We start from the raw sequence: 18,991 nt of genomic DNA, 5'->3' as shown, positions 1-18,991 counted from the left end.
GACCAGATCTTGAGCTCATCCCTATTATTTAGTGGCAACCTTTATTCAAATGAGTTTATTTGCTACGTCTTGGGCACTTCCTCAGGCTAGGTCCTCACTCAATGTCCTCAATTGGACTTCTAGTTGAGGTAGTAATTCAAAGGTTGTGGGTTCGAATCCCACCAGAGTCGGTTTTATATAGTCCTTCGTCATAGTGGTGCTGCTCTAATGCTTTATAAAGAAATGGATTCCATTCATAAATGAGCTGTACTGAAGTGGATTTGCCTTACAAGTTAATGATAGCACCTAGTGGTTCAGGCTTCTCTTGAGACTTGATGAAAGACAAATTGGAGGGTACGCTGTGCAATTCAGAGCAAAGAGAGGGAATAGTAAACTAACCTGCATTCTATTGTTCCCTTCCCTCATGCCACGTGCAAGCTGTAATTCTTTACTATGCCCTCTTTTGTCAGCACCACAACCTGCATTCTATTGTTCCCTTCCCTCATGCCACGTGCAAGCTGTAATTCTTTACTATGCCCTCTTTTGTCAGCCCCACAACCATTTACTGTCCTAATCTCTCTACCTTCACTTCAATAAGAATTCCAAAGAATGCCCCATTTTAAGCAATGACACCACCAAACTTCCACTGGATTCCATTCATAAATGAGCTGTAGTGAAATTGATTTGCTATACAAGTTAAGGATAGCACCTAGTGGTTCCGGCTTCTCTTGAGATTTGATAAAAGACAAATTGGAGGGTACGCTGTGCAATTCAGAGCAAAGAGAGGGAATACTAAACTAACCTGCATTCTATTGTTCCCTTCCCTCATGCCAGGTGCAAGCTGTAATTCTTTACTATGTCCTCTTTCTTTTGTCAGCCCCACAACCATTTACTGTCCAAATCTCGCTACCTTCACCTCAATAAAAATTTCAAAGAATGCCCCATTATAACCAATGACACCACCAATCTTCAACTTCATTCCTGTGATTTCTCTCTCCTTGAATTTCGCAACTCCGTATTCTTTGGCCTGCCTCTAAACAGACCATTCCCCCTTCAGTCTATCTGATATGTTGCTGCCAGTCTTATCCCCCTTACCAGCCAATTACTAGAAGAGGTGTCAGCCACCCGCTCTCTGCCAATCTCTCCCTGGCTTCAGTTCGCCCACCAAATCAAATTCAAAATACTAAGGACATAAAAAGCTTCCCACAACTCTTCCCCTAGCTACATCATTAACCTTATCAGATAGTATCAAACAAACTACCCTGTTTTCTGCTTCCAAGAACTCCTGTTCGCTAGCTCCCTCAACACTTCCTTCCATGCTGGCCTCTGGGATATCCCCAGGGGCTCTTCCATGCTCTCAAATTCCCTACTCCAATCTATATGGCTATTTCCCACTCTGTATGCCTCAGGTGATCCCTGGAAAATCATCTCTTCAGGGTAGTCTTTCCTGCCATTACCTAATAAGTGAGCTTTTCCTTTCTCCACCAACTCATCAACGGTACAAATACTGCTACTTAACATGAACTCCGGTTCCCACCTAAAGATCAACAGATCTAGCACTAAGGCACATGCCCAAGTAGGTAAATTTCAATCTTAAACTGTATCTGGACCAGATCTTGAGCTCATCCTTATTATTTAGTGGCAACCTTTATTCAAATGAGTTTATTTGCTACATCTTGGGCACTTCCTCAGGCTAGGTCCTCACTCAATGTTCTCAATTGGACTTCTAGTTGAGGTAGTAATTCAAAGGTTGTGGGTTCGAATCCCACCAGAGTCAGTTTTATATAGTCCTTCGTCATAGTGGTGCTGCTCTAATGCTTTATAAAGAAATGGATTCCATTCATAAATGAGTTGTACTGAAGTGGATTTGCCTTACAAGTTAATGATAGCACCTAGTGGTTCAGGCTTCTCTTGAGACTTGATAAAAGACAAATTGGAGGGTACGCTGTGCAATTCAGAGCAAAGAGAGGGAATAGTAAACTAACCTGCATTCTATTGTTCCCTTCCCTCATGCCACGTGCAAGCTGTAATTCTTTACTATGCCCTCTTTTTTCAGCCCCACAACCATTTACTGTCCTAATCTCGCTACCTTCACTTCAATAAGAATTCCAAAGAATGCCCCATTTTAAAAAATGACACCACCAAGCTTCCACTGGATTCCATTCATAAATGAGCTGTAGTGAAGTTGATTTGCTATACAAATTAATGATAGCACCTAGTGGTTCCGGCTTCTCTTGAGATTTGATAAAAGGCAAATTGGAGGGTACGCTGTGCAATTCAGAGCAAAGAGAGGGAATACTAAACTAACCTGCATTCTATTGTTCCCTTCCCTCATGCCAGGTGCAAGCTGTAATTCTTTACTATGTCCTCTTTTGTCAGCCCCACAACCATTTACTGTCCAAATCTCGCTACCTTCACCTCAATAAAAATTTCAAAGAATGCCCCATTTTAACCAATGACAACACCAATCTTCCACTTCATTCCCGTGATTTCTCTCTCCTTGAATTTCGCAACTCCGTATTCTTTGGCCTGCCTCTAAACAGACCATTCCCCCTTCAGTCTATCTGATATGTTGCTGCCAGTCTTATCCCCCTTACCAGCCAATTACTAGAAGAGGTGTCAGCCACCCGCTCTCTGCCAATCTCTCCCTGGCTTCAGTTCGCCCACCAAATCAAATTCAAAATACTAAGGACATAAAAAGCTTCCCACAACTAAATGAGCTGTAGTGAAGTTGATTTGCTATACAAGGTAATGATAGCACCTAGTGGTTCCGGCTTCTCTTGAGATTTGATAAAAGACAAATTGGAGGGTACGCTGTGCAATTCAGAGCAAAGAGAGGGAATACTAAACTAACCTGCATTCTATTGTTCCCTTCCCTCATGCCAGGTGCAAGCTTTAATTCTTTACTATGTCCTCTTTCTTTTGTCAGCCCCACAACCATTTACTGTCCAAATATCGCTACCTTCACCTCAATAAAAATTTCAAAGAATGCCCCATTTTAACCAATGACACCACCAATCTTCCACTTCATTCCCATGATTTCTCTCTCCTTGAATTTCGCAACTCCGTATTCTTTGGCCTGCCTCTAAACAGACCATTCCCCCTTCAGTCTATCTGACATGTTGCTGCCAGTCTTATCCCCCTTACCAGCCAATTACTAGAAGAGGTGTCAGCCACCCGCTCTCTACCAATCTCTCCCTGGCTTCAGTTCGCACACCAAATCAAATTCAAAATACTAAGGACATAAAAAGCTTCCCACAACTCTGCCCCTAGATACATCATTAACCTTATCAGATAGTATCAAACTACCCTGTTTTCTGCTTCCAAGAACTCCTGTTCGCTAGCTCCCTCAACACTTCCTTCCATGCTGGCCTCTGGGATATCCCCAGGGGCTCTCCCATGCTCTCAAATTCCCTACTCCAATCTATATGGCTATTTCCCACTCTGTATGCCTCAGGTGATCCCTGGAAAATCATCTCTTCAGGGTAGTCTTTCCTGCCATTTCCTAATAAGTGAGCTTTTCCTTTCTCCACCAACTCATCAACGGTACAAATACTACTACTTAACATGAACTCCGGTTCCCACCTAAAGATCAACAGATCTAGCACTAAGGCACATGCCCAAGTAGGAAAATTTCAATCTTAAACTGTATCTGGACCAGATCTTGAGCTCATCCCTATTATTTAGTGGCAACCTTTATTCAAATGAGTTTATTTGCTACGTCTTGGGTACTTCCTCAGGCAAGGTCCTCACACAATGTCCTCAGAGAGGGCTCTGTGGCGCAATGGATAGCGCATTGGACTTCTAGTTGATGTAGTAATTCAAAGGTTGTGGGTTCGAATCCCACCAGAGTCGGTTTTATATAGTCCTTCGTCATAGTGGTGCTGCTCTAATGCTTTATAAAGAAATGGATTCCATTCATACATGAGCTGTACTGAAGTGGATTTGCCTTACAAGTTAATGATAGCACCTAGTGGTTCAGGCTTCTCTTGAGACTTGATAAAAGACAAATTGGAGGGTACGCTGTGCAATTCAGAGCAAAGAGAGGGAATAGTAAACGAACCTGCATTCTATTGTTCCCTTCCCTCATGCCACGTGCAAGCTGTAATTCTTTACTATGCCCTCTTTTGTCAGCCCCACAACCATTTACTGTCCTAATCTCGCTACCTTCACTTCAATAAGAATTCCAAAGAATGCCCCATTTTAAGCAATGACACCACCAAACTTCCACTGGATTCCATTCATAAATGAGCTGTAGTGAAATTGATTTGCTATACAAGTTAAGGATAGCACCTAGTGGTTCCGGCTTCTCTTGAGATTTGATAAAAGACAAATTGGAGGGTACGCTGTGCAATTCAGAGCAAAGAGAGGGAATACTAAACTAACCTGCATTCTATTGTTCCCTTCCCTCATGCCAGGTGCAAGCTGTAATTCTTTACTATGTCCTCTTTCTTTTGTCAGCCCCACAACCATTTACTGTCCAAATATCGCTACCTTCACCTCAATAAAAATTTCAAACAATGCCCCATTTTAACCAATGACACCACCAATCTTCCACTTCATTCCCGTGATTTCTCTCTCCTTGAATTTCGCAACTCCGTATTCTTTGGCCTGCCTCTAAACAGACCATTCCCCCTTCAGTCTATCTGATATGTTGCTGCCAGTCTTATCCCCCTTACCAGCCAATTACTACAAGAGGTGTCAGCCACCCGCTCTCTGCCAATCACTCCCTGGCTTCAGTTCGCCCACCAAATCAAATTCAAAATACTAAGGACATAAAAAGCTTCCCACAACTCTGCCCCTAGATACATCATTAACCTTATCAGATAGTATCAAACAAACTACCCTGTTTTCTGCTTCCAAGAACTCCTGTTCGCTAGCTCCCTCAACACTTCCTTCCATGCTGGCCTCTGGGATATCCCCAGGGGCTCTCCCATGCTCTCAAATTCCCTACTCCAATCTATATGGCTATTTCCCACTCTGTATGCCTCAGGTGATCCCTGGAAAATCATCTCTTCAGGGTAGTCTTTCCTGTCATTTCCTAATAAGTGAGCTTTTCCTTTCTCCACCAACTCATCAACGGTACAAATACTACTACTTAACATGAACTCCGGTTCCCACCTAAAGATCAACAGATCTAGCACTAAGACACATGCCCAAGTAGGAAAATTTCAATCTTAAACTGTATCTGGACCAGATCTTGAGCTCATCCCTATTATTTAGTGGCAACCTTTATTCAAATGAGTTTATTTGCTACGTCTTGGGTACTTCCTCAGGCAAGGTCCTCACACAGTGTCCTCAGAGAGGGCTCTGTGGCGCAATGGATAGCGCATTGGTCTTCTAGTTGATGTAGTAATTCAAAGGTTGTGGGTTCGAATCCCACCAGAGTCGGTTTTATATAGTCCTTCGTCATAGTGGTGCTGCTCTAATGCTTTATAAAGAAATGGATTCCATTTATACATGAGCTGTACTGAAGTGGATTTGCCTTACAAGTTAATGATAGCACCTAGTGGTTCAGGCTTCTCTTGAGACTTGATAAAAGACAAATTGGAGGGTACGCTGTGCAATTCAGAGCAAAGAGAGGGAATAGTAAACTAACCTGCATTCTATTGTTCCCTTCCCTCATGCCACGTGCAAGCTGTAATTCTTTACTATGCCCTCTTTTGTCAGCCCCACAACCATTTACTGTCCTAATCTCGCTACCTTCACTTCAATAAGAATTCCAAAGAATGCCCCATTTTAAGCAATGACACCACCAAACTTCCACTGGATTCCATTCATAAATGAGCTGTAGTGAAATTGATTTGCTATACAAGTTAAGGATAGCACCTAGTGGTTCCGGCTTCTCTTGAGATTTGATAAAAGACAAATTGGAGGGTACGCTGTGCAATTCAGAGCAAAGAGAGGGAATACTAAACTAACCTGCATTCTATTGTTCCCTTCCCTCATGCCAGGTGCAAGCTGTAATTCTTTACTATGTCCTCTTTTGTCAGCCCCACAACCATTTACTGTCCAAATATCGCTACCTTCACCTCAATAAAAATTTCAAAGAATGCCCCATTTTAACCAATGACACCACCAATCTTCCACTTCATTCCCGTGATTTCTCTCTCCTTGAATTTCGCAACTCCGTATTCTTTGGCCTGCCTCTAAACAGACCATTCCCCCTTCAGTCTATCTGATATGTTGCTGCCAGTCTTATCCCCCTTACCAGCCAATTACTAGCAGAGGTGTCAGCCACCCGCTCTCTGCCAATCACTCCCTGGCTTCAGTTCGCCCACCAAATCAAATTCAAAATACTAAGGACATAAAAAGCTTCCCACAACTCTGCCCCTAGATACATCATTAACCTTATCAGATAGTATCAAACAAACTACCCTGTTTTCTGCTTCCAAGAACTCCTGTTCGCTAGCTCCCTCAACACTTCCTTCCATGCTGGCCTCTGGGATATCCCCAGGGGCTCTCCCATGCTCTCAAAATCCCTACTCCAATCTATATGGCTATTTCCCACTCTGTATGCCTCAGGTGATATCTGGAAAATCATCTCTTCAGGGTAGTCTTTCCTGCCATTTCCTAATAAGTGAGCTTTTCCTTTCTCCACCAACTCATCAACGGTACAAATACTGCTACTTAACATGAACTCCGGTTCCCACCTAAAGATCAACAGATCTAGCATTAAGGCACATGCCCAAGTAGGTAAATTTCAATCTTAAACTGTATCTGGACCAGATCTTGAGCTCATCCCTATTATTTAGTGGCAACCTTTATTCAAATGAGTTTATTTGCTACGTCTTGGGTACTTCCTCAGGCAAGGTCCTCACACAATGTCCTCAGAGAGGGCTCTGTGGCGCAATGGATAGCGCATTGGACTTCTAGTTGATGTAGTAATTCAGAGGCTGTGGGTTCGAATCCCACCAGAGTCGGTTTTATATAGTCCTTCGTCATAGTGGTGCTGCTCTAATGCTTTATAAAGAAATGGATTCCATTCATACATGAGCTGTACTGAAGTGGATTAGCCTTACAAGTTAATGATAGCACCTAGTGGTTCAGGCTTCTCTTGAGACTTGATAAAAGACAAATTGGAGGGTACGCTGTGCAATTCAGAGCAAAGAGAGGCCTCTGGGATATCCCCAGGGGCTCTTCCATGCTCTCAAATTCCAAAGAATGCCCCATTTTAAGCAATGACACCACCAAACTTCCACTGGATTCCATTCATAAATGAGCTGTAGTGAAATTGATTTGCTATACAAGTTAAGGATAGCACCTAGTGGTTCCGGCTTCTCTTGAGATTTGATAAAAGACAAATTGGAGGGTACGCTGTGCAATTCAGAGCAAAGAGAGGGAATACTAAACTAACCTGCATTCTATTGTTCCCTTCCCTCATGCCAGGTGCAAGCTGTAATTCTTTACTATGTCCTCTTTCTTTTGTCAGCCCCACAACCATTTACTGTCCAAATCTCGCTACCTTCACCTCAATAAAAATTTCAAAGAATGCCCCATTTTAACCAATGACACCACCAATCTTCCACTTCATTCCCGTGATTTCTCTCTCCTTGAATTTCGCAACTCCGTATTCTTTGGCCTGCCTCTAAACAGACCATTCCCCCTTCAGTCTATCTGATATGTTGCTGCCAGTCTTATCCCCCTTACCAGCCAATTACTAGAAGAGGTGTCAGCCACCCGCTCTCTGCCAATCTCTCCCTGGCTTCAGTTCGCCCACCAAATCAAATTCAAAATACTAAGGACATAAAAAGCTTCCCACAACTAAATGAGCTGTAGTGAAGTTGATTTGCTATACAAGGTAATGATATCACCTAGTGGTTCCGGCTTCTCTTGAGATTTGATAAAAGACAAATTGGAGGGTACGCTGTGCAATTCAGAGCAAAGAGAGGGAATACTAAACTAACCTGCATTCTATTGTTCCCTTCCCTCATGCCAGGTGCAAGCTGTAATTCTTTACTATGTTCTCTTTTGTCAGCCCCACAACCATTTACTGTCCAAATATCGCTACCTTCACCTCAATAAAAATTTCAAAGCATGCCCCATTTTAACCAATGACACCACCAATCTTCCACTTCATTCCCGTGATTTCTCTCTCCTTGAATTTCGCAACTCCGTATTCTTTGGCCTGCCTCTAAACAGACCATTCCCCCTTCAGTCTATCTGATATGTTGCTGCCAGTCTTATCCCCCTTACCAGCCAATTACTAGCAGAGGTGTCAGCCACCCGCTCTCTGCCAATCACTCCCTGGCTTCAGTTCGCCCACCAAATCAAATTCAAAATACTAAGGACATAAAAAGCTTCCCACAACTCTGCCCCTAGATACATCATTAACGTTATCAGATAGTATCAAACAAACTACCCTGTTTTCTGCTTCCAAGAACTCCTGTTCGCTAGTTCCCTCAACACTTCCTTCCATGCTGGCCTCTGGGATATCCCCAGGGGCTCTTCCATGCTCTCAAATTCCCTACTCCAATCTATATGGCTATTTCCCACTCTGTATGCCTCAGGTGATCCCTGGAAAATCATCTCTTCATGGTAGTCTTTCCTGCCATTTCCTAATAAGTGAGCTTTTCCTTTCTCCACCAACTCATCAACGGTACAAATACCGCTACTTAACATGAACTCCGGTTCCCACCTAAAGATCAACAGATCTAGCACTAAGGCACATGCCCAAGTAGGTAAATTTCAATCTTAAACTGTATCTGGACCAGATCTTGAGCTCATCCCTATTATTTAGTGGCAACCTTTATTCAAATGAGTTTATTTGCTACGTCTTGGGTACTTCCTCAGGCAAGGTCCTCACCCAAAGCCCTCAGAGAGGGCTCTGTGGCGCAATGGATAGCGCATTGGACTTCTAGTTGATGTAGTAATTCAAAGGTTGTGGGTTCGAATCCCACCAGAGTCGGTTTTATATAGTCCTTCGTCATAGTGGTGCTGCTCTAATGCTTTATAAAGAAATGGATTCCATTCATACATGAGCTGTACTGAAGTGGATTTGCCTTACAAGTTAATGATAGCACCTAGTGGTTCAGGCTTCTCTTGAGACTTGATAAAAGACAAATTGGAGGGTACGCTGTGCAATTCAGAGCAAAGAGAGGGAATAGTAAACTAACCTGCATTCTATTGTTCCCTTCCCTCATGCCACGTGCAAGCTGTAATTCTTTACTATGCCCTCTTTTGTCAGCCCCACAACCATTTACTGTCCTAATCTCGCTACCTTCACTTCAATAAGAATTCCAAAGAATGCCCCATTTTAAGCAATGACACCACCAAACTTCCACTGGATTCCATTCATAAATGAGCTGTAGTGAAATTGATTTGCTATACAAGTTAAGGATAGCACCTAGTGGTTCCGGCTTCTCTTGAGATTTGATAAAAGACAAATTGGAGGGTACGCTGTGCAATTCAGAGCAAAGAGAGGGAATACTAAACTAACCTGCATTCTATTGTTCCCTTCCCTCATGCCAGGTGCAAGCTGTAATTCTTTACTATGTCCTCTTTCTTTTGTCAGCCCCACAACTATTTACTGTCCAAATCTCGCTACCTTCACCTCAATAAAAATTTCAAAGAATGCCCCATTTTAACCAATGACACCACCAATCTTCCACTTCATTCCCGTGATTTCTCTCTCCTTGAATTTCGCAACTCCGTATTCTTTGGCCTGCCTCTAAACAGACCATTCCCCCTTCAGTCTATCTGATATGTTGCTGCCAGTCTTATCCCCCTTACCAGCCAATTACTAGAAGAGGTGTCAGCCACCCGCTCTCTGCCAATCTCTCCCTGGCTTCAGTTCGCCCACCAAATCAAATTCAAAATACTAAGGACATAAAAAGCTTCCCACAACTAAATGAGCTGTAGTGAAGTTGATTTGCTATACAAGGTAATGATATCACCTAGTGGTTCCGGCTTCTCTTGAGATTTGATAAAAGACAAATTGGAGGGTACGCTGTGCAATTCAGAGCAAAGAGAGGGAATACTAAACTAACCTGCATTCTATTGTTCCTTTCCCTCATGCCAGGTGCAAGCTGTAATTCTTTGCTATGTCCTCTTTTGTCAGCCCCACAACCATTTACTGTCCAAATATCGCTACCTTCACCTCAATAAAAATTTCAAAGAATGCCCCATTTTAACCAATGACACCACCAATCTTCCACTTCATTCCCGTGATTTCTCTCTCCTTGAATTTCGCAACTCCGTATTCTTTGGCCTGCCTCTAAACAGACCATTCCCCCTTCAGTCTATCTGATATGTTGCACCCAGTCTTATCCCCCTTACCAGCCAATTACTAGCAGAGGTGTCAGCCACCCGCTCTCTGCCAATCACTCCCTGGCTGCAGTTCGCCCACCAAATCAAATTCAAAATACTAAGGACATAAAAAGCTTCCCACAACTCTGCCCCTAGATACATCATTAACCTTATCAGATAGTATCAAACAAACTACCCTGTTTTCTGCTTCCAAGAACTCCTGTTCGCTAGCTCCCTCAACACTTCCTTCCATGCTGGCCTCTGGGATATCCCCAGGGGCTCTCCCATGCTCTCAAATTCCCTACTCCAATCTATATGGCTATTTCCCACTCTGTATGCCTCAGGTGATCCCTGGAAAATCATCTCTTCAGGGTAGTCTTTCCTGCCATTTCCTAATAAGTGAGCTTTTCCTTTCTCCACCAACTCATCAACGGTACAAATACTGCTACTTAACATGAACTCCGGTTCCCACCTAAAGATCCAGTGGTGTATTTAGGTTTTGTGCTGCCCTAGGCCTGACTAAGCTCGCGCACCCCCTAATTTAACTATGACCCACCCCTTCCTGTCAAGGCCACACCCCTTCCTTTTTAAGATCCGCCCTGTTATCTTCATGGGAGGACAGAGGGACGCCGCGGGAAGAGGACAGTGAGGGATGCGGCATCTTTTCATTTGGGGGGTAAGGGGATATGTGCTGGGTGCTTTGGGAGACTCTTGCACTGAAGTCGTGTCCCTCCTCTGTGGCTCCTCCTCCTCCTGGCTGTGTACACTAGAACATTGGAGCCGAGAAGGAGAAGGGAGGAGGAGCCGAGGAGTGTGTGTGGCTGACAGTGGGGAGAGAGGTGTCGGCTGCCACGGAAAGCCCATCGCCGCTTGTGGGACTCCGGGCGGCAAATGTCCTGGGTGCCCACGCTGGCGCATCCCTGTCTGGCCAGTTACCAAAACTCAGTGCCGGAACTTGTGGGCTCTGGGACCGTGGCGTCACTAGGGTTGGCCTAGAGGATATCAGGTTAGGCACTTCCTAATGGCTCAGTCCCTGGGAACAGTAATGGATAATGGCCAACAGGCTCTCTTACCAGACCCGATGAAACCGCAACAGTGATCCCTCTGGCTAGACGGTCGCTCACTCTGGGTTGCCCAGGCCGACTCTAGTCAGTAGTGTAGCATGTCTCTACCCTGGCAGTGGCTTCATCTTTCTCCTCCTCTGGTGGTGCGGGTACAGCATGGCTCTCTTTGGTGGTGCAGGTACAGCGTGGCTCTCTGGTGGTGCATGTACAGCGTGGCTCTGGTGGTGCGGGTACAGCGTGGCTCTCTGGTGGTGCGGGTACAGCGTGGCTCTCTGGTGGTGCAGGTACAGCGTGGCTCTGGTGGTGCGGGTACAGTGTGGCTCTCTGGTGGTGCGGGTACAGCATGGCTCTCTTTGGTGGTGCAGGTACAGCGTGGCTCTCTGGCGTTGCGGGTACAGCGTGGCTCTCTGGTGGTGCGGGTACAGCGTGGCTCTCTGGTGGTGCGGGTACAGCGTGGCTCTCTGGTGGTGCGGGTACAGCGTGGCTCTCTGGTGGTGCGGGTACAGCGTGGCTCTCTGGCGTTGCGGGTACAGCGTGGCTCTCTGGCGTTGCGGGTACAGCGTGGCTCTCTGGTGGTGCGGGTACAGCGTGGCTCTCTGGTGGTGCGGATACAGTGTGGCTCTCTGGTGGTGCGTGTACAGCGTGGCTCTGGTGGTGCGCTTACAGCATTGCTCTCTGGTGGTGCGGGTACAGTGTGGCTCTGGTGGTGCGGGTACAGTGTGGCTCTGGTGGTGTGGGTACAGTGTGGCTCTGGTGGTGTGCATACAGCGTGGCTCTGGTGGTGTGCGTACAGCGTGGCTCTGGTGGTGTGGGTACAGCGTGGCTCTGGTGGTGCGGGTACAGCGTGGCTCTGGTGGTGCGGGTACAGCGTGACTCTGGTGGTGCGGGTACAGCGTGACTCTGGTGGTGCGGGTACAGCGTGACTCTGGTGGTGCGGGTACAGCGTGGCTCTGGTGGTGCGGGTACAGCGTGGCTCTGGTGGTGCGGGTACAGCGTGGCTCTGGTGGTGCGGGTGCAGCGTGGCTCTGGTGGTGTGCGTACAGCGTGGCTCTGGTGGTGTGGGTACAGCGTGGCTCTGGTGGTGTGGGTACAGCGTGGCTCTGGTGGTGCGGGTACAGCGTGGCTCTGGTGGTGCGGGTACAGCGTGGCTCTGGTGGTGCAGGTACAGTGTGGCTCCCTATCTGGCTTCCCCCAGCACAGTATTCTTTTTCTCCTCCTGTAACACCCCCCAGCAGAGTGCATGCATGCTGGGGGCTGTAGCATGTCTGTGGACACACACAGGGGCCGCCACTCTTCAGGGACTACTTTTCCTATGCTGCCCCCAGAGTCTTCTGATTGGCCCTCTGCTGTGGCCAATTATGGGGAGGGAAACAGCGGTCAGGAAGCTGGGCGGCGGCACAGGGAAACCAATTAGAGCCGCTCTCTCTCTCTTCTCCCTTCGGCTGACAGAAAGGGGAGGGGGGCGAGTGGGGGAGATACACAGACAGCCTGCATCTCTCCTCTCCCTGTCACAACGCTGATGCTCCATTTACTAGAGAACTCCCCCGCTCGCCCCCCCTCCCCTTTCTGTCAGCCGAAGGGAGAAGAGAGAAGAAAGAGAGAGAGCGGCTCTAATTGGTTTTGCCGTGCCGCCGCCCAGCTTCCTGACCGCTGTTTCCCACCCCATGATTGGCCACAGCAGAGGACCAATCGGAGAGAGAGAATGACGGCTCCTGCTTACACTGATTTCTGGCCCCATCTGCAGCCCCGACGCCACTGCACTGCTGAGCTTTACTCTGCTGATGTGCCCTGCTGTGCGGGAGCCGGGAGGAGGGCACGGATGCCGTTTTGGTGGGGGGGGGGCGGCTTTTCTGCCGCCCCCCCCCAAAGTGCCGCCCTAGGCCTGGGCCTTGTTGGCCTAGGCCAAAACACAGCACTGTAAAGATCAACAGATCTAGCACTAAGGCACATGCCCAAGTAGGTAAATTTCAATCTTAAACTGTATCTGGACCAGATCTTGAGCTCATCCCTATTATTTAGTGGCAACCTTTATTCAAATGAATTTATTTGCTACGTCTTGGGTACTTCCCCAGGCAAGGTCCTCACACAATGTCCTCAGAGAGGGCTCTGTGGCGCAATGGATAGCGCATTGGACTTCTAGTTGATGTAGTAATTCAAAGGTTGTGGGTTTGAATCCCACCAGAGTCGGTTTTATATAGTCCTTCGTCATAGTGGTGCTGCTCTAATGCTTTATAAAGAAATGGATTCCATTCATACATGAGCTGTACTGAAGTGGATTTGCCTTACAAGTTAATGATAGCACCTAGTGGTTCAGGCTTCTCTTGAGACTTGATAAAAGACAAATTGGAGGGTACGCTGTGCAATTCAGAGCAAAGAGAGGGAATAGTAAACTAACCTGCATTCTATTGTTCCCTTCCCTCATGCCACGTGCAAGCTGTAATTCTTTACTATGCCCTCTTTTGTCAGCCCCACAACCATTTACTGTCCTAATCTCGCTACCTTCACTTCAATAAGAATTCCAAAGAATGCCCCATTTTAAGCAATGACACCACCAAACTTCCACTGGATTCCATTCATAAATGAGCTGTAGTGAAATTGATTTGCTATACAAGTTAAGGATAGCACCTAGTGGTTCCGGCTTCTCTTGAGATTTGATAAAAGACAAATTGGAGGGTACGCTGTGCAATTCAGAGCAAAGAGAGGGAATACTAAACTAACCTGCATTCTATTGTTCCCTTCCCTCATGCCAGGTGCAAGCTGTAATTCTTTACTATGTCCTCTTTCTTTTGTCAGCCCCACAACCATTTACTGTCCAAATCTCGCTACCTTCACCTCAATAAAAATTTCAAAGAATTCCCCATTATAACCAATGACACCACCAATCTTCCACTTCATTCCTGTGATTTCTCTCTCCTTGAATTTCGCAACTCCGTATTCTTTGGCCTGCCTCTAAACAGACCATTCCCCCTTCAGTCTATCTGATATGTTGCTGCCAGTCTTATCCCCCTTACCAGCCAATTACTAGAAGAGGTGTCAGCCACCCGCTCTCTGCCAATCTCTCCCTGGCTTCAGTTCGCCCACCAAATCAAATTCAAAATACTAAGGACATAAAAAGCTTCCCACAACTCTTCCCCTAGCTACATCATTAACCTTATCAGATAGTATCAAACAAACTACCCTGTTTTCTGCTTCCAAGAACTCCTGTTCGCTAGCTCCCTCAACACTTCCTTCCATGCTGGCCTCTGGGATATCCCCAGGGGCTCTTCCATGCTCTCAAATTCCCTACTCCAATCTATATGGCTATTTCCCACTCTGTATGCCTCAGGTGATCCCTGGAAAATCATCTCTTCAGGGTAGTCTTTCCTGCCATTACCTAATAAGTGAGCTTTTCCTTTCTCCACCAACTCATCAACGGTACAAATACTGCTACTTAACATGAACTCCGGTTCCCACCTAAAGATCAACAGATCTAGCACTAAGGCACATGCCCAAGTAGGTAAATTTCAATCTTAAACTGTATCTGGACCAGATCTTGAGCTCATCCCTATTATTTAGTGGCAACCTTTATTCAAATGAGTTTATTTGCTACATCTTGGGCACTTCCTCAGGCTAGGTCCTCACTCAATGTCCTGAATTGGACTTCTAGTCGAGGTAGTAATTCAAAGGTTGTGGTTTCGAATCCCACCAGAGTCGGTTTTATATAGTCTTTCGTCATAGTGGTGTTGCTCTAATGCATTATAAAGAAATGGATTCCATTCATAAATGAGCTGTACTGAAGTGGATTTGCCTTACAAGTTAATGATAGCACCTAGTGGTTCAGGCTTCTCTTGAGACTTGATAAAAGACAAATTGGAGGGTACGCTGTGCAATTCAGAGCAAAGAGAGGGAATAGAAAACTAACCTGCATTCTATTGTTCCCTTCCCTCATGCCACGTGCAAGCTGTAATTCTTTACTATGCCCTCTTTTGTCAGCCCCACAACCATTTACTGTCCTAATCTCGCTACCTTCACTTCAATAAGAATTCCAAAGAATGCCCCATTTTAAAAAATGACACCACCAAGCTTCCACTGGATTCCATTCATAAATGAGCTGTAGTGAAATTGATTTGCTATACAAGTTAAGGATAGCACCTAGTGGTTCCGGCTTCTCTTGAGATTTGATAAAAGACAAATTGGAGGGTACGCTGTGCAATTCAGAGCAAAGAGAGGGAATACTAAACTAACCTGCATTCTATTGTTCCCTTCCCTCATGCCAGGTGCAAGCTGTAATTCTTTACTATGTCCTCTTTTGTCAGCCCCACAACCATTTACTGTCCAAATATCGCTACCTTCACCTCAATAAAAATTTCAAAGAATGCCCCATTTTAACCAATGACACCACCAATCTTCCACTTCATTCCCGTGATTTCTCTCTCCTTGAATTTCGCAACTCCGTATTCTTTGGCCTGCCTCTAAACAGACCATTCCCCCTTCAGTCTATCTGATATGTTGCTGCCAGTCTTATCCCCCTTACCAGCCAATTACTAGCAGAGGTGTCAGCCACCCGCTCTCTGCCAATCACTCCCTGGCTTCAGTTCGCCCACCAAATCAAATTCAAAATACTAAGGACATAAAAAGCTTCCCACAACTCTGCCCCTATATACATCATTAACCTTATCAGATAGTATCAAACAAATTACCCTGTTTTCTGCTTCCAAGAACTCCTGTTCGCTAGCTCCCTCAACATTTCCTTCCATGCTGGCCTCTGGGATATCCCCAGGGGCTCTCCCATGCTCTCAAATTCCCTACTCCAATCTATATGGCTATTTCCCACTCTGTATGCCTCAGGTGATATCTGGAAAATCATCTCTTCAGGGTAGTCTTTCCTGCCATTTCCTAATAAATGAACTTTTCCTTTCTCCACCAACTCATCAACGGTACAAATACCGCTACTTAACATGAACTCCGGTTCCCACCTAAAGATCAACAGATCTAGCACTAAGGCACATGCCCAAGTAGGTAAATTTCAATCTTAAACTGTATCTGGACCAGATCTTGAGCTCATCCCTATTATTTAGTGGCAACCTTTATTCAAATGAGTTTATTTGCTACGTCTTGGGTACTTCCTCAGGCAAGGTCCTCACACAATATCTCTGTGGTGCAATGGATAGCGCATTGGACTTCTAGTTGATGTAGTAATTCAAAGGTTGTGGGTTCAAATCCCACCAGAGTTGGTTTTATATAGTCCTTCGTCATAGTGGTGCTGCTCTAATGCTTTATAAAGAAATGGATTCCATTCATACATGAGCTGTACTGAAGTGGCTTTGCCTTACAAGTTAATGATAGCACCTAGTGGTTCCGGCTTCTCTTGAGATTTGATAAAAGACAAATTGGAGGGTACGCTGTGCAATTCAGAGCAAAGAGAGGGAATACTAAACTAACCTGCATTCTATTGTTCCCTTCCCTCATGCCAGGTGCAAGCTGTAATTCTTTACTATGCCCTCTTTTGTCAGCCCCACAACCATTTACTGTCCTAATCTCGCTACCTTCACTTCAATAAGAATTCCAAAGAATGCCCCATTTTAAGCAATGACACCACCAAACTTCCACTGGATTCCATTCATAAATGAGCTGTAGTGAAATTGATTTGCTATACAAGTTAAGGATAGCACCTAGTGGTTCCGGCTTCTCTTGAGATTTGATAAAAGACAAATTGGAGGGTACGCTGTGCAATTCAGAGCAAAGAGAGGGAATACTAAACTAACCTGCATTCTATTGTTCCCTTCCCTCATGCCAGGTGCAAGCTGTAATTCTTTACTATGTCCTCTTTCTTTTGTCAGCCCCACAACCATTTACTGTCCAAATCTCGCTACCTTCACCTCAATAAAAATTTCAAAGAATGCCCCATTTTAACCAATGACACCACCAATCTTCCACTTCATTCCCGTGATTTCTCTCTCCTTGAATTTCGCAACTCCATATTCTTTGGCCTGCCTCTAAACAGACCATTCCCCCTTCAGTCTATCTGATATGTTGCTGCCAGTCTTATCCCCCTTACCAGCCAATTACTAGAAGAGGTGTCAGCCACCCGCTCTCTGCCAATCTCTCCCTGGCTTCAGTTCGCCCACCAAATCAAATTCAAAATACTAAGGACATAAAAAGCTTCCCACAACTCTTCCCCTAGCTACATCATTAACCTTATCAGATAGTATCAAACAAACTACCCTGTTTTCTGCTTCCAAGAACTCCTGTTCGCTAGCTCCCTCAACACTTCCTTCCATGCTGACCTCTGGGATATCCCCAGGGGCTCTCCCATGCTCTCAAATTCCCTACTCCAATCTATATGGCTATTTCCCACTCTGTATGCCTCAGGTGATCCCTGGAAAATCATCTCTTCATGGTAGTCTTTCCTGCCATTTCCTAATAAGTGAGCTTTTCCTTTCTCCACCAACTCATCAACGGTACAAATACCGCTACTTAACATGAACTCCGGTTCCCACCTAAAGATCAACAGATCTAGCACTAAGGCACATGCCCAAGTAGGTAAATTTCAATCTTAAACTGTATCTGGACCAGATCTTGAGCTCATCCCTATTATTTAGTGGCAATCTTTATTCAAATGAGTTTATTTGCTACGTCTTGGGTACTTCCTCAGGCAAGGTCCTCACCCAATGTCCTCAGAGAGGGCTCTGTGGCGCAATGGACAGCGCATTGGACTTCTAGTTGATGTAGTAATTCAAAGGTTGTGGGTTCGAATCCCACCAGAGTTGGTTTTATATAGTCCTTCGTCATAGTGGTGCTGCTCTAATGCTTTATAAAGAAATGGATTCCATTCATACATGAGCTGTACTTAAGTGGATTTGCCTTACAAGTTAATGATAGCACCTAGTGGTTCAGGCTTCTCTTGAGACTTGATAAAAGACAAATTGGAGGGTACGCTGTGCAATTCAGAGCAAAGAGAGGGAATAGTAAACTAACCTACATTCTATTGTTCCCTTCCCTCATGCCACGTGCAAGCTGTAATTCTTTACTATGCCCTCTTTTGTCAGCCCCACAACCATTTACTGTCCTAATCTCGCTACCTTCACTTCAATAAGAATTCCAAAGAATGCCCCATTTTAAGCAATGACACCACCAAACTTCCACTGGATTCCATTCATAAATGAGCTGTAGTGAAATTGATTTGCTATACAAGTTAAGGATAGCACCTAGTGGTTCCGGCTTCTCTTGAGATTTGATAAAAGACAAATTGGAGGGTACGCTGTGCAATTCAGAGCAAAGAGAGGGAATACTAAACTAACCTGCATTCTATTGTTCCCTTCCCTCATGCCAGGTGCAAGCTGTAATTCTTTACTATGTCCTCTTTCTTTTGTCAGCCCCACAACCATTTACTGTCCAAATCTCGCTACCTTCACCTCAATAAAAATTTCAAAGAATGCCCCATTTTAACCAATGACACCACCAATCTTCCACTTCATTCCCGTGATTTCTCTCTCCTTGAATTTCGCAACTCCGTATTCTTTGGCCTGCCTCTAAACAGACCATTCCCTCTTCAGTCTATCTGATATGTTGCTGCCAGTCTTATCCCCCTTACCAGCCAATTACTAGAAGAGGTGTCAGCCACCCGCTCTCTGCCAATCTCTCCCTGGCTTCAGTTCGCCCACCAAATCAAATTCAAAATACTAAGGACATAAAAAGCTTCCCATAACTAAATGAGCTGT

The 18,991-nt window shown here is 45.3% G+C and overlaps 6 non-coding genes across 6 annotated transcripts; all 6 read left to right on the top strand.

Moving 5' to 3' along the window:
- The first annotated feature begins 3,749 nt into the window (after nt 1-3,749).
- TRNAR-UCU (transfer RNA arginine (anticodon UCU)) lies at nt 3,750-3,834 on the top strand. Its single transcript is given in 2 exon segments — nt 3,750-3,786; nt 3,799-3,834. It is a non-coding gene; the product is annotated as a tRNA-Arg (tRNA).
- Nucleotides 3,835-5,285: 1,451 nt separating this feature from the next.
- On the top strand, nt 5,286-5,370 carry TRNAR-UCU (transfer RNA arginine (anticodon UCU)). The gene is given in 2 exon segments: nt 5,286-5,322; nt 5,335-5,370. It is a non-coding gene; the product is annotated as a tRNA-Arg (tRNA).
- A 1,447-nt stretch (nt 5,371-6,817) lies between these two features.
- Nucleotides 6,818-6,902, top strand: TRNAR-UCU (transfer RNA arginine (anticodon UCU)). Its single transcript is given in 2 exon segments — nt 6,818-6,854; nt 6,867-6,902. It is a non-coding gene; the product is annotated as a tRNA-Arg (tRNA).
- A 1,900-nt stretch (nt 6,903-8,802) lies between these two features.
- Nucleotides 8,803-8,887, top strand: TRNAR-UCU (transfer RNA arginine (anticodon UCU)). The gene is given in 2 exon segments: nt 8,803-8,839; nt 8,852-8,887. It is a non-coding gene; the product is annotated as a tRNA-Arg (tRNA).
- A 4,506-nt stretch (nt 8,888-13,393) lies between these two features.
- On the top strand, nt 13,394-13,478 carry TRNAR-UCU (transfer RNA arginine (anticodon UCU)). Its single transcript is given in 2 exon segments — nt 13,394-13,430; nt 13,443-13,478. It is a non-coding gene; the product is annotated as a tRNA-Arg (tRNA).
- A 4,477-nt stretch (nt 13,479-17,955) lies between these two features.
- TRNAR-UCU (transfer RNA arginine (anticodon UCU)) lies at nt 17,956-18,040 on the top strand. The gene is given in 2 exon segments: nt 17,956-17,992; nt 18,005-18,040. It is a non-coding gene; the product is annotated as a tRNA-Arg (tRNA).
- The last annotated feature ends 951 nt before the right edge of the window (nt 18,041-18,991 follow it).

The sequence above is a fragment of the Aquarana catesbeiana genome, linkage group LG01, assembly GCF_042186555.1.
Source record: "Aquarana catesbeiana isolate 2022-GZ linkage group LG01, ASM4218655v1, whole genome shotgun sequence".
NCBI lineage: Eukaryota > Metazoa > Chordata > Amphibia > Anura > Ranidae > Aquarana > Aquarana catesbeiana.
This window is presented reverse-complemented; position numbering and strand designations above follow the sequence as displayed.